We start from the raw sequence: 16,214 nt of genomic DNA, 5'->3' as shown, positions 1-16,214 counted from the left end.
TCTCACCTCGGACTGACAGAGACAGAGGGAGATGTCCAAAAAAAGGGATTCCACAGCAGCTTGGCTGGGTGGAACACTGGCTAGGCCAGAACATACTAGGTTTAAAACTTTGCTTTTCTATGCTAAACTAAGGACTTCCTGATGCTGAGTTCCAGTTGACTAATAAATCCTTCTCTGTTTGAAAAGGCAGCCTGGTGTCACTGCAAATACTTTCTGAGGTGTATTCATCACTGGAGTGTAAAAGTTTCTGACCAGCTGTCTGTCAGTTGGACTCACTAGACAGAGCTCACAGTGTGAAACAGGAGTGCCAGAGGCTCAGACTTTGAGGCATTGATGCTGCATGGCGTGCACCTACAAGCTCTGTTTTAGACCATGTTCCTGTCGTCTAATAAACCTTCTGTTTACCAGGCCTGCTGAAGGCTCAGAGAGGAGCGGTTTCGGGGGGTGGTTAACCCCTGGGAGTGTGTGACCAGCGAGAGGGACTGTGACCAGTTGTCACGGAGTCCCTGGGCGATGCTCTGGAACTGCTCCCCATGAAGCCAGTCAGGACTCTGGGGCAGTCGCAATTCTGGTGCTTGTATTTTGCCTGTTGCTGGTGGTCTAGACTCTTAAGGAAAAATGGGACCCCTAAGAGGTCTGGCAAACTGAAGGGGTTCTTCCAATGGACTGTTTAAAAGCTGGCCATAACACAGATCCTGTGGAGACATGTCACAGGTGTTGCAATGCCTAACTCTGACATGCCTAAGTCCCCTTGTGGACCTGGGCCTAACTTTATTCCTATTAAATGAGGTCTTATATTAGAAACTCTAGTAACACATCTTCTTAACCACAAGTAGGTAATCTCATGGTAGATGTTTCCAACTGGGAACCCTACCATCAATATTCAGTGTTTCTTCATGTTCTTATTTGCCTACACAGCTTTGTGTTAGGATTGTATTGTTTAGGCCAGTGTTTCCCAAACTTGGGACGCCGCTTGTTCAGGGAAAGTCCCTGGCAGGCCCGGCCAGTTTGTTTACCTGCCATGTCCTCAGGTTTGGCCGATCATGGCTCCCACTGGCCGTGGTTTGCTGTGCCTGGCCAATGGGGGCCGTGGGAAGTGGCGCGGGCTGAGGGATGTGCTAGCCACCGCTTCCCGCATCCCCCATTGGCCAGGCACAGCAAACCGCAGCCAGTGGGAGCCGCGATCGGTTGAACCTGCAGATGCGGCAGGTAAACAACCTGGCCAGGCCCGCCAGGGGGTTTCCCTGAACAAGTGGCGTCCCAAGTTTGGGAAACACTGGTTTAGGCTTTCAGACATTGGTTAATCCATGTTGTAACAGTTGCCAATGACTAAGGGCCTTCAAGAAAAAAATTCCCAGGTTTTATGAAAGCTATTATTCCGTTTTTACCAATTTCCACTCAAATTTTGTACCCCTCAAGTACATGAAAATACTGATCATGTTAAGCAAATCCAATACATTTTGTTGTGGTTCAAATACAAGACAGAACAAGGCTTTAAGCAAGCAAGCAGGCTGGTCTGCCGACGGGCTGGTCTCCTGTCAGCTTTCCACCCTTTTTATTTATTTATTTAGCGCATTACATACTCCAACAGATAAAAGGAATACACTGGCTTTGTTTAATATTTTTATTTACTAATATTTATTTACCGCATTTTTTGCTCTTGGGCCTTGAGCCCAGTTCTGGGAGGCTTCCCACGGTTTATGTCATCTGGGTGAGATTCCAAGGTTCATGCCCTTGAGAGGAGCCATGTGTGCACTGCTCCTACACAACACTCCGGGTGTGCCCTGAATGTTGCCAAGTGCATGAACCCCGTATGAATGCTACAACATTACATAGGGTAGATGTGTATGGTAATAAATTAGCCTGCATACAAATGTGAGACTGTCTATTAAAGTAAGGCAATTTAGTGGAAGATACATACACACATGCATGCACATGCATAATGTACTATTAATGTACAGTTGATGAAATCAGCCAACATATTAAATTGCTTGTACTTTCAGTACTCTTACTTTTCTCTGTTTGTTGTTGTTTTATTTCCTTTCCTGCTGTCCCAGTATTAACCCAGATATTTACCGAGAACTAACTGTGTATTTAGTTTTGCACCCATGTTTTTAATTTTTGTAATGAGCACTGATAAAATCCCCAGAAGATTTAAAAAAAATTGAAACCAAAAATGAAGGGCTTTACCAGTGACCCCATACATTTGCAGGCATCCTTTAAAAACTAAACAAAATGGAAAAGCCCATAATTTGTAATGAATAAAGGCCATATTTAAAATTGTGTGGATGATCACATGCTCTGTGTGATGACATCAACCTCAGATTCACATCGTCATCTGCACATTGTCCTTATCCCTTCCCTACTTATACAATGTCAGCTAAGATAGAGGAGTCTTATGCAGCATCAGTAGTGGAGTCGTCAAGGTTGTCCACGGCACTTTTCTTTTCACACAATAAGTGCAAAAGCAGCAGTTTTACCATGTTACCCACCCTCATTTTCTCCCCACAGAAGATTTCTGAAGTGCTGGCACTGGGCCATAATCACTCTAGGTGTTCCTGGCAGTATGCTGATTGCAAAGAAATACAAATATTATTCCAAGTCTACTTCCTTGTCTCCAAGGCAGCCAGTCAAGCCCTCTTTTCTGCCTGATTCCATAGAGCTCCGTTGAGCTCTTATGCTTCCTCCCTGCTTAACTCAGCTAAAGTTAAGTAGTTGAGCATATTCCAACAGTGCATCATCATCTGTGCTGACAACTCCAGGGACATAGGGGGTGGGAGGTTCTCCAAGTCTCAGTGCAGGAGGTGACTCTGAAGTATTATGGGCTTGATCCAAAGTCAACTGAAGTCAGTGGGGCTGGTTACTGAGTAAGCTACAAATTACTACTCAAGGAGAATAAGGGCATCCTTATCTGACCAAAGAAAGGAAACAAATACAGGTTGTTGGGTTGCTGCTATTCAAAAATTGCATTTTATCCATAATTTTTGTATTTACATTGGAAAATCAGTATGAAAGCCGGAAAAATATAGGCTTTGATAAGTAGCTTATGTGAAACTGCAGGTGTCTTACTTCTCAGATGGTTCCATGTGCATCTAGACTTATTGAGTTGATACATGTGCCCTAAAACATTATTCATAAAGTAAAAAAAGCAACTGTCATAAGTGCCTGCAAGACAAGCTATATTACCCTTGTGCCTTGGAAACACTTTCAGACCATATTCTGTGTAAATGTACAGCATGTAAGATGAAAATACATTTGAGGCTTCTGGGTTTTGGTCCCTTGGTACATTTCCTTGCCATATTCACAGGCCAAGATAAATAGAAAAGCAGACACAGCTATAAACTGCAAGCCTTATTTAGTGTCTTTACTCAACCTAATAATTCCATTTCACATTACCCATGCCTCACAATTCTTCCCTTATTAAATACAGAACACTAAAATCTAATCTGCCTTTGTACACCTTTATATATGACAGCATTATGAACCAACCTATATGGCCACACAGAAGCCTTAGGAGGAGTAAAACCCTCCTCATGGCCTTGTGTATCCTCCCTATCTCTCTATTGTATGGAGTAAGCAGAGGCTGCACACCCTTACTCCATGTGTAGATAGGAAGGGGGTGGGAAGAAAAGGCTAGGAAATTGGTGGAATCTTGGCTCTGTCCCTCAACATACTGGGCAGCACACCTGCCCTGGTTCATGAGTGGGTGGGAGGTAATCTTTTATTGATATGGGCCAGTAATCCATAGGGTATAGGACTATTAACCCTCCCCTCAACTCCCAGCAGCAAGTGGTGGAGCAGGGAAGGAATCAGACCTCTCACAATTTCTTCCTCTGGGGTTCCTGAGGCAGTGCAGCTATACAGAGCCCCTTTCAAAGGGAATCAGCACATCCTAGCCCTCAGAATGTTGCACAACTCAGCTCCTCTTGAGAGGCCTAGCTTTCTGCTACCTCTTTCAAAACTCCTGTAGGTACCAGGAAGTGTTTCCAAAGTGGCTGTAGAGTTACTTGGATGGCTTTCTCAGAATATCATTAAGATGTACTGCACACATTTATATTTTTGTTATATAAAGCTTGAGGAAAGGTTTTTTTTTATTTTATTTTTTTAAGTATTTTATGGGATTTTTAATGCTAAACAAAATTTCAGATTGATATGTGAAAAAAAATCTATTTACTGAACACGCATTATTCAGAGTTTTCCTCTCCTTTTTTCTGGCAAACATATTTTGCTTTTAAGACAAGAGTTTTCCTCCCTCAGAGAGCATCTTCTATTACTGTAAGATCCTGTGGCGAAGTCACAATGCTGAAATTTTGATATAACAGTAATTACCATAGTAACACACTGTGGTGTATGAAATGCAGGACTATCATTCAATCGCAAGATCAAGCAAGAGAAACTGGGTATTGAGGTAGAAAGTCCTTGTTCTAAACACAATATCTGCAATAATAGGGAACACAGTGGAGACCATAATGTTTCCCCAGGGGACACAAAATAACTAGTGGCAAATTAAATTGGTTTTTGTATATAAGTTCTCCTTTTCCAATTATGCCCCAGTGAAAAAAATTCTTCTTTAAGATAAATTAAATTTGATATTGATAATGACGAACGATGGCACCAAGCAGTGGGCACTCTAGTTATAGGAAAACTAGGCAGCAGCCTTGGGTGGCAGATACTGTCTGGAATGGTAGGGGCAGCTGGGCCAATCCTCCGTGGTGTTGTGACCTCATGGTCACAATACCACGCACTCAGATTTGGCCTGGCTACCCCTGCTTCCTGACAGAAAGGCAACTGGGACAAACCTGAGGAGGCACTGCAAACTGGTGCCCCATCACCACCACCACCATCACCACCACCACCACAGCAACAGAAGACTCACTGCACACACACACCAAGAAACTCTGATGGTGCACCAATCAAGTTGAGAATCTCCATTTTAGGGGACAGGAGCAGAGGTAGCACAGTGCAGTTTTGCCTACAGCGACAGATAACCTTGAGTGGCCTCTGGCACCAGCAGTATTTTTTTCTGCTATTGGTAGCCAGATGTCCACATCTAGATTTTAGTCTATCCATCCAGGGGTAGAAGAGTTCATTCACCACTGGCATGCCTTCTAGTGGCTGGGCATGGTATACAGGCTCGCCTCATCAGGCTGCCAACAGCCACTCCAGCTCTGTGATGATCGGTCTCTTCTCATGACTCAGATCTCCAGCCAAATCACATTTAGTACTACCTCTTCTGCAGTATACAAAGAGTCCAATAAACTAAATTCGAACAAACATAACTCTTCATGCCTTCTCAGGCTCTTCAAGGTTGTCCTCCCGCTCTTGTGTGGAGCAACACCTCCCAGCGCTTTTTCCATGGAAGCCCACTTCCAAGCTCAAATAGTCCTTCTCCCCCTTGTATCAGAGTGTTCCCACACCACCTCCCTGGGTGTCTTCTTATTCCTTCAGACCCTTTCCCACAGCTTCTCTCTGGGCTTACTGTACATCTGCCTCTCTCCCTTTCCTTCACTCCCTAGCAGACAGAGGGACTACAGAGTTCTTTCTCTCTCTCCCTGCAGCCCCCTTCTTATCTGAGCTTCCTCCCTTTATTCTCAATGTGCAGCGGTAGTCAAAACAGCTAACAGAATGTTGGGAATCATCAAGAAAGGGACAAATAATAAGACAGAAAATATCATATTGCCTCTATATAAATCCATGGTACACCCACAGCTTGAACACTGAATCCAGATGTGGTTGCCCCATCTCAGAAAAGATATATTGGAATTGGAAAAGGTTCAGAAAAGGGCAACAAAAATGATTACGGGTATAAAACGGGCTTCCGTAAGAGGAGAGATTAATAAGACTGGGACTTTTCAGCTTGGAAAAGAGGCGATTAAGGGGGGATATGATAGAGGCCTATAAAATCATGAGTGATATAGAGAAAGTAAATAAAGAAGTGTTATTTACTCCTTCTCATAATACAAGAACAAGGGGTCACCAAATGAAATTAATATGTAGCAGGTTTAAAACAAACACAAGAGAGTATTTTTTCATGCAACGCACTGTCAACCTCTGGAATTCCTTGCCAGAGGGTGTTGTGAAGGCCAATACTATAACAAGGTTCAAAAGGGAGCTAGATAGATTCATGGAAGATAGGTCCATCAATGGCTATTAGCCAGGATGGGCAGGAATGGTGTCCCTAGCCTCTGTTTGCCAGAAGCTGGGATTGGGTGACAGGGCATGGATCACTTGATGATAACCTGTCTGTTCATTCCCTTTGGGGCACCTGCCATTGGCCACTGTCAGAGGACAGGATACTGGGCTTGATGTACCTTTGGTCTGACCCAGTATGGCCGTTCTTATGTTCTCACCTCCCAGCTCCTCCTTCAGCTTGCCTTCATCTTTAACTAGGTGTGGCCCACTTTCCTGGTGCAACCAGGTAGTTTAACTGACCTCTCAGACCTTGACATTTCTGACAACCTTAACAACCAATATTAATGGAATGTTTTTTCCCTATGGAATCTCATAAATAACTTCAGATTTTTAAAATGGCATAACAAATTTGCCCACACAACCTCTATAACTGTTCTCAGGCAGAACAGGAAAAAGTACAGACAGTATAGATCCTGCCTGCTCCTTTGGTCCAAAACAATCTGAGTTTGTTAGTCTTCAGGACATGCTGCAAGGCCTATCTGTTCTCCTGTGCCCAGAAGGATGGGCCTTTCAGCACACCCTAAAGGGTGATGATGGGTAGAAGTGGATAACAGTAGTGTGGGGCTCTGTTGGATATTTTGGACAATGCGAATAATGCTTATTATACTGGCATGAGGTTATTTGCTTTGATCTTGGGTCAACTGGTGGGTTAGTTATTTTTACATACATTTGTTAAACACGGTCTAAGAGCATTAGATGTGCAGGCTCCATGTAGAATAGTAAAAAATCCAAATTAAAAGGCAAACAAAGTGTGTCTCATTATGCCTGATCCTCATGGATTGTCAGGGTCACTCCAACACCACTAGAAGTCTGACACTCCATATAAGAAATTCTGTAGCAGAAAGAGAATGTGGAGATTTATGCTCTCTTCCAGGGTATTCCTTATATATAAATATCTAATAAGAATGTCCAGATATTACAGTGTTGGTGCTTTAGAAGTGTGTGTAATATTAATGACTAGTATACAGGAATTAAGGGAAGATTATCACAGTAGTAGATTCCACATTTATGTGTTGTTAAAAAACTAGATTTTAAAGTCTAATGCCTCTCTCCCCCTGCCAATTTCAGTTTATTTTATTTTAGATTAACTATTTCCCAGCAGTGTTTTCCATCCAAACACTACAGCATTTGCTAGTTCAAGATGGAAGTGAAAATGACCTAAACCAGGACAGCATTGTCTCAGTAGTAAATAAAGTGCAAACCACAAAAATTCAAAAACTTAACAGCATAAATCGAGAAAGATAAATATGATTCTAAGAAAGCTTTTCATTAAATAGTATAAGGTGTTTTAAGTAATACAGGTAAAGATACTGTCAATATTATTTTTAGTTTGAAAGGCTATCTGTAAGCATACTTCTAGATATTACAGAAATTAATTCCTAAATTATGATTCTGCTTGATAACCCTTTAAGGTCACTTAAGGGGGTTTGTTTATGAATATTAATACTTAGATCAATACGTCCCTGGCCTATCCCTCCATATGGTATTCACTTACATTAGAGGCTTATCAAATATTCCTTTTTATCAATTTTCCACATTATGACAGGAGAAACTCTCAGGTCACTCTCTTTTTAAAGTTTTATCATTTTAAAATAGCAACTCATTTTTCATGAGACACAAGCATGTGTACTTTGCGTGTTTGCCAAATCTGAATAAGCACCACATTACTATAACTAGATGCTTGGTAGAAAAGTCTTATTTCAGAAATAACATTCTGGAGAAGGAGCACATGAAGCAATTAATTTGTTGCTGTAAAAAAGATGATGAGTTTCTGAACCTTTCACTGGAAGATCACCGTTTTGATTCTAGCCCCTTGTGACAATTCAGTACCATCTGAGAACTGTTTGATATCATACGTGAAACAAGTAATCTCACTTTTCTACAATCTTTCATCCTGAAGGATCCAAGTTTGGAATGATATATGGTACACAGTGATCAGCTCATTATCCACCCCTGAAATACAGCTCCCTGTGGGCTGAAACATTACAACTGTTTCACAGAGTACAGTAACAGTGCAGGGCAAGAAGTGACAACTAGCTCATCTAAGATTGACAAAGAGCATTTTCACAGAATTTTGAACCAGATGTTTCATTAATGTTGAAAGCATGTAGTGGCAGATACATATGTGACAACTGGAGTACCTGACACCTCTGTTTGATTTGAATATGAAGCTTACTTTCTTACCAAAGTGTGTAATCACCAATCTCAATATACCACTGTCCTGATAAAGTGTTTATTGCTAAAGTATGTTTTCACCATAGTCTGTCTTTGGACTTCTTAACTCCTCTCTATTCCTCTGTGAATGTGTGTGAGATCATTTCAGGTTGAAAGGTCAGCCTTGAATGCACATAAATAACTCACACCCTTCCTGGCTGCACACTTCACTTACCCTCTCCTCAAACCCAAGGCAAGGGAACTACCATCCATTTCCTATTAATGTCTTGACCCACCAGCAACACTTCTCTGCCTCCTGCTGCTCCAGAGCATCTCTATCTAGGACCCAGCAGCACCACCTCCCCGACTCCCTACTCTCTTGCCTTTTACTGCCCGTGGGCATGTTCTCTGCCTGGTCCAAGCAACACCACTTCCCCAATGCAGGTCTGGATGTAAAACTCTGGTCATAAATAGAAACAGACTCTATGGTCATCAGAGGAGACTGATATAGAGTCTTCATCACAGACAATACAGTCTTCTACCACTCGAGCTGAAGATCTCCCTCACCTGTGAGCAAATAGCAAGACCATCTACTAGCACGGTACATGATCACAAACACCAAAACTCTGTTGCACTGACAGGAGGTAGACAAAGTGAATTTAGTTCCTAATTAACAGTCATCCACAATAAAAAAGCCATCACCACAAACAGCATTAACTGACACCCTTTGTTGACATTAGCATCAGAAAGCACCAAAATTGAATGGGTTTGGAGCTGGAGCTCCAAACATTTAGATATGGTTCCTCCAAATCAGTAGTGAAACATATTTGTGGAGTGGGGTCAAAGGGTTTGCACAACTGTTGTCTGTACTACAACTGTTCTTTGAATACAAAGGACTTTGTCCCCTAGGGCTGTCAATATGACATCTCTTCCAAGCACAAAAGATATACCTTCTATGAAAAATATTTTAAAAGACAAATGTAAAAATAAAAAAACCTGATTTTATCATTGTGATTAGCTGAATCCAATGTGATAGTTGTGAATCAAACAAGCATGGTCATAGAAAGTGATGGGAAGATTTTGTAACAATTTGGCATAACCCAACATTAACACAATGTATTTTGTATTGGCAGAGTAGCAGTTTCACTGTAAAATATTTCACAATAATAAAAAGGGGATTTTTATCGCAACATTCAGGGGCCATACGTAACACCGGTAATAATCCCCAGAAAAAAATTAACACACAATAAAAGTGAAGGATGAGCCCCAGGAGAAATAAAATAAAGAAACGGAAACAGATGAAGTAGACAAATAGCATTAACACAGGAAAGCACCAGAGTATCTCAAAATGAAGAAAACAACTAGTGTGACCAGATGTCTTGATTTTATAGGGACAGTCCCAATTTTGGGGTCTTTTTCTTATACAGGCTCCTATTACCCCCCATCTCCTGTCCCAGTTTTTCACATTTGCTGTCTGGTCACCCTAAAAACAACCCTTAAAGCAGCAGTAAGCAAATTATACCATCTGTTCATAAATATAGAGCCCTATCAAACAGTGACTGAAGTGCCTTATGCAGGGTATCCATGGCTGGCAAAAATACATGAAAAGAACTACCATCTGAGACCCATAGGCTCTGCTCAAAAGCAATTATTACAAGTGCATCTAAAAACATAGCTGAGCTGCTCACACCACTTATAGTCTTATGTGAATCAGAGGTATAACTTTGGTTATACAATAGGTATCTTACACTACTAAACTGTATATGACAAAGCTCAAGTAAGATAAAAGAATCTAAAGACTTTGCAAACCTCAAGCCAAGAATGCAGCAACATCAAGGAAGGTTCAGTAATATTATTATCTGTGCTTTTACAAAATACAAAGATACCTAAATAGGAAGGATTCTTTACAGCGCAAAGGGTAATTATTAATCAACTTGGGTAACAGGTAACCAATGAAAAACAGTCAGCTAACTAAAATTATAGTGCTCCAGCTAGCTAATGGTTTCCTCACTACAACTTTTTTTCACCGATGAGTTCATTGATTGTGCAACTTGATCACTAACATCAGTAGCTAGACACTGAGATCTACATGTGACACGTTAGACAAAACAGCAGAGACAATCCTAATAAAATACACATTATGGAGATTTGGGGTCAGTTTCAAGATTTAGTAAAACAACTGAATTATCTATATTCCAGAATATAATTCAAATAAAGTACATATAGGAAAAGCAGCCAAACCTTTTGGGAGTTCATTCCATCCAGACAAAATTATACAGAAAAGAAACTAATATGCAACAGTCTCTATTAATGTGACAAACACACTAATTCCTATGGGAAAAAAAATCTCTGATGAAAAGTTGAGTAGGAACAATAGGGTCTGAGTCGTTTCTGAAAAAGTCTGCTGGTTAATGGAGATGGCCACTTAAGCAGAAATTCAACTACTTTTTTATCCTTGGTCTGAGTCTCAACAACGTCAAATTCTTCACACTGTGTTCATCAGACACTACACTGGGAGAAGAAATAGACACAGACAATCAATAAAACTATGGAGATTTTTTGAAGCACAGCATCATAACGCTGCATGGATATTTAGGCCCTCAACCCTGAAGTGCTGAGCACCCTTAACTCCCAGGATGAACTCAACTCCTTATAGGGTATAGCCCGTAGTAAGAAATTAATGTTTGGCCATCAAGCAACATGGCTACTGCCTATAAGCAGTTTAAGGAAACACAGGTGAACTAACTATGTATGAGCTCGGAAGGCAAGCAGTTATCTCCTAGTACATTAAATGGCAATTCTGTTCTAAACAGAGACTATCACAATAGTATTGTGGGTTTCCTTTTTTATTATCTATCAGTAATTTTGAGGATCAAATGTTTGCCGTTAAAAATGTTTTTCTTGTGTCGGCACCTCAAACTCAGCTTGGGCTCTGAAAGTTGAGTCTTTCTATCTCAGTCATCATCACCAATAACACAATTTCTGCAGGAATAATTGAGCTCACAGTTGACTTTGGTGGGTTTGGAAATGTGCAAGTGATTGTAATTTAGCAAATAATTCCATTGATGGTGTACAAGATAGAATATAGGGTCTGATCCTGCACCATTAAAATCAATGAGAGTTTTACCATTAACTTGAATGGAAGCAGGGCTAGGAGGACTATAATGCACAGCTTGTTCCTACCTCTGTTAGCTCTGAAGCACTAGCAAAAGTAAAAAGCTGTAAATACTTATTTCTCTCTCTAAAGTGAGCAGTTCTAACTTTGAATACAGTGAGTGAGCTGATCTTTTGAGCAGGACAGTTCCAATTTTACAGTCACTTTCAGAGTACAACTGCACTTTAAACTGAAATGACCTTTGATATATTAAAAATAAATGTTTGGGGATGATGTTCAAACGGGGTTAACAAATCTTAAAATAAATGTCCAAAGAGATATTAATTTTATTAACAGTGAAGTGTTATCAGACAGATTAATTGTTTCCTTGAATTGAGACCATATATATCTTTGAAAAGACTATATAAAAGTGCAATTATATCACTGCCAACTAACAACGGGCAATGATGATGCCATAAAAGCTGAGTTTTGATACTTCTTTGAAGTTTTGTTCCTGAGTGAATTTATTTCTTTCTCAGCTAAAACATCATCACCATCTTAAAAATAAATGAGAATTTACTTTCTCAAGGAGGGAAATTTCATTTATAAAATACCAATTTAAGTCCAACAGTAAATATAAGAAGATTAAGAATTCAAGTGGATTTGAAAGATTTATCACATGCAGTGTATTGGAATTGGGGAAAAAATCCCTAAAAACAAATCTATCTTCTACTTGATTGTATTGAGAGATTTCTGCCCAATCAATTACTGTTGGAGGGTGATGTACGGGGTGAGTACATCTAGCTTTCGGATGTTATATTTTGTTGGTTTTTTTTTTTAAGGAACTGGCAATTTCATGCTATTTTCCTTCTCACAATAGAAAATTCCACCGGCTTTCACTAAGTGTGTAATAAGGCACCTGACAATTTTTTCAGACTTTGCTTTCGTATGTTTATCTGATTCATTTTGCCCAATCTCAGTTGTATGTTTGTGGGATTACAATAACTGTATTCAATTTCTGATACTTTTGGGCAGTGTTTCTTTAGAGAGACTATCTCAGTTCAGAGGCAAAATCTGGTTTTCAGTCAGGTCCTGCTTTTATCCAGTTTTCCAGCTGACTTGATTCATGCACAGAATTGACTCAGTGGCCCATCTGTATGCATACAGACCCAGTGTCCAGCCTTTCACCATCTCCAGAAAATTGACTTGTGTACTGGCCACAAAGAGGGAGCCTCACGCAATGTAGGCAACTCTTTGTAATAAAATGCTAGATTGGCATCTGTGTTTTATTAAAAAGAAAAATGTGCGGATAGTTTTAAAAAAAATATTTATTCCTCCATTAAATGTGTTCTGCGGATCAAAACATATAACACTCAAAAATTTGTAGGCTTACATGGAAAACTAAACTCCAAGATGTTGCTGTTCTCTTGCACATGAACAGACTGCTGACAGCTAATCTCCCTGATTATGCAAAAATGGAATTATAGCATGAATTACTGACAGGCTGGTGGGTTTGGATTCCCCACTTCAAAAGTATTGAATTCTTTCCTTTATGTTCTGTGATAAATGACCTACCTAGCTGTTCGGCCGTGCAGTGGAACAAGCGTAGAAGCTGACAAGACAACTGATGCTGGTGAGACAGCTGATGCTGGCAAAGTCTCACTGCAGAAGACACACACCCCTTCAATGAAAGCAGATTATCTCAATAATAAACAGTATTTCCTCTGTCTCAGATTTATACCTTATGAGCGGTTGTGTGTTGCCCTGCTGTGCATGAAAGAGCTCTATTCATTAAAAGTTATGTACGCTTGCATTAAGGAAGAAATAGGCAGGCTCATGTCTCATCAGGGAGCCTGTAAAATTTACATTAAATACACAAAAGAAACATGCTGCCCATACTTAGAAACATCTTCAGTGAAAATATGAGTCACGGGTATCTTTCCCCACCCACCAACCCACATTGCTTAACTTCTTGCAAGGGGTTTGCTGCACACAGACTGTGCACTGGAATTTTTTAAGAAAAGGAGAGCAGGCCAGATTTCCAGAATTGCTCAGGTATCTAAAAGGGATCTGCTGGGTGCTAAATAAGTGGCTGGATTTCAAAAGAACTCAAGCACCCATTGCGATAGGTAAAAGAAGGGACCACTTTTTCAAAAGTGCTCAGCACCCAGCAACTTCCCTTGTGGAATTGTAGGGGAGTAGTACTGCCTTGCACTGTGTGGATGGATAGTTTAGTGATCTAAACATCATGGAATGGGCGATGGGGCATGGATCACTTGATGATTACCTGTTCTGTTCATTCCCTCTGGGGCACCTGGCATGGGCCACTGTCGGAAGACAGGATACTGGGCAAGAGGGACCTTTGGTCTGATCCGGTATGGTCATTCTTAAAACTCTTATCCTCACTACAGTTGAAGGTTTGAATGTTGCAGAATCAACAGAACCCCTAATCCTTCTGTAACCTCCAAGCAGAGTGATCAGATGTCCCTATTTTATAGGGACAGTCCTGATAGTGAGGGCTTTGTCTTATATAGGTGCCTATTACCCCCAACCACCATTCCGATATTTCACACTTGCTATATGGTCACCCTACCCCAAGGAGCTTACCTACATTCCTGGATCTCTCTGTGCTTGTAACTCAGGGTTAGGCGCTGCTCCTGGGAGGAAGGGGGAGCAAGGGCAGACTCAGAGTCCATTAGGCAATCGAGAGGAGAGGCACTATTTTGAGGGATAAGGGCCCTTGTTGGTTTGCAGGAGGATAGCAGGTGTTCCTGGATGTTCACCATCATGTCTGTTCAGAGGAGGAGCAGTGCCTGAGAGAAAGGAAGGGGGCAGAGTCCAATGACTGACAAGTAAAAGCCCAGGAAGAAGAGCTAGCCTGATCAATAGGCAATGAGATGCCCACCCCACAGTTAGCTCCTGACTCCCAGGGTCCATACAGGGTTTCCCCCGAGATCTGGCCTCTGGGTGCCTGGAAGCAAGATCCCTCAAGCTTGGTCCTTTCCCTCTTCAAGGTGACTCCCAGTTTAAAGAGTTTTGCTGGGAGAACTCCCTACCCAGCCAGGCTAAGTTAGTGCTTTAGCTTTCTAGGTAAAATCTAACCACATGGCACCACTGCTCTGGCTTTTAGGTCAGGGTTGCCCAACTGCTGTGAGTGTGTCTGAGCACTAGGGTCAGAGATTAGAGTGAGAGGACTTTTAGTAGAGTTATTGTAATCTGCACCCTGAGCCCTGCACCCCTTTGTGGTGAGGAAAAATCCTGGGACCAGAAGCAGCCTGACTCCCGCACAAAGAGGATGCCTGCCAGCAGCAATCATCAGCCCCTCTGCACTGAATGAGGCGTCCAGATCCATCTCTGAACCTGAGGATCGTTTGTGGAGCTGTGAGTGCACCATCTTTTAGATAGGCAGGGAAATTGTTTGGGAAACCCCCTACTCCCTGAACTGTGTCCTCACACCAGGGGGCAAAGGGGCTGGGATTTTAGTACTGTTGCCTATTAAGCCCATGGAGGGATTTACCATCTTATCCCACATGTGAGTCTTTGGGGCTGCACTGAACCAAGTCAACCAAGTTGCTAGTTGCAGCTACAGAAGATATCATTGCCACAGGTCATCAAGGGCCTTTACAAAGTGCACATACGAACTGGACACTACATTTTATGTTTGCTATATCAAATCACGTGACTGGGGAAATTCATGCGTATTCGTGACCCTGAGAGTAGTGTTTTACCCTCTTATGTTATATTTACTTCCTGTTTAATATCATTACTCTGTTGAATATATTGTTTGTGTTATTTCTTGGGAGTATCCAAATATCTGGCAAGTAACTGTGGGTCACCCTGTGATTAGAATTTTTTAGAATCATAGAATATCAGGGTTGGAAGGGACCCCAGAAGGTCATCTAGTCCAACCCCCTGCTCAAAGCAGGACCAATTCCCAGTTAAATCATCCCAGCCAGGGCTTTGTCAAGCCTGACCTTAAAAACCTCTAAGGAAGGAGATTCTACCACCTCCCTAGGTAACGCATTCCAGTGTTTCACCACCCTCTTAGTGAAAAAGTTTTTCCTAATATCCAATCTAAACCTCCCCCACTGCAACTTGAGACCATTACTCCTCGTTCTGTCATCTGCTACCATTGAGAACAGTCTAGAGCCATCCTCTTTGGAACCCCCTTTCAGGTAGTTGAAAGCAGCTAACAAATCCCCCCTCATTCTTCTCTTCTGCAGGCTAAACAATCCCAGCTCCCTCAGCCTCTCCTCATAACTCATGTGTTCCAGTCCCCTAATCATTTTTGTTGCCCTTCACTGGACTCTCTCCAATTTATCCACATCCTTCTTGAAGTGTGGGGCCCAAAACTGGACACAGTACTCCAGATGAGGCCTCACCAATGTCGAATAGAGGGGAACGATCACGTCCCTCGATCTGCTCGCTATGCCCCTACTTATACATCCCAAAATGCCATTGGCCTTCTTGGCAACAAGGGCACACTGCTGACTCATATCCAGCTTCTCGTCCACTGTCACCCCTAGGTCCTTTTCCGCAGAACTGCTGCCTAGCCATTCGGTCCCTAGTCTGTAGCTGTGCATTGGGTTTTCTTCCAAGGTGCCCTGGTGACTCTGCCAGGAAGGAGTGAGGGGAGTGGAATAAATTCATATGGAAAGAAAATAAGGAAGTTGCACCCTGTTGAGAGAGAGGCAGAAGAACCCAGGCCTGTCCATCAAAACCCATAAGGAGATTGGCACTAAAGGAGGTAACCAGATGGATAGGGGAACTACAC

The sequence above is a fragment of the Caretta caretta genome, chromosome 1, assembly GCF_965140235.1.
Source record: "Caretta caretta isolate rCarCar2 chromosome 1, rCarCar1.hap1, whole genome shotgun sequence".
NCBI lineage: Eukaryota > Metazoa > Chordata > Testudines > Cheloniidae > Caretta > Caretta caretta.
The sequence above is the reverse complement of the archived record's forward strand: the minus strand, read 5'-3'. Positions refer to the sequence as shown.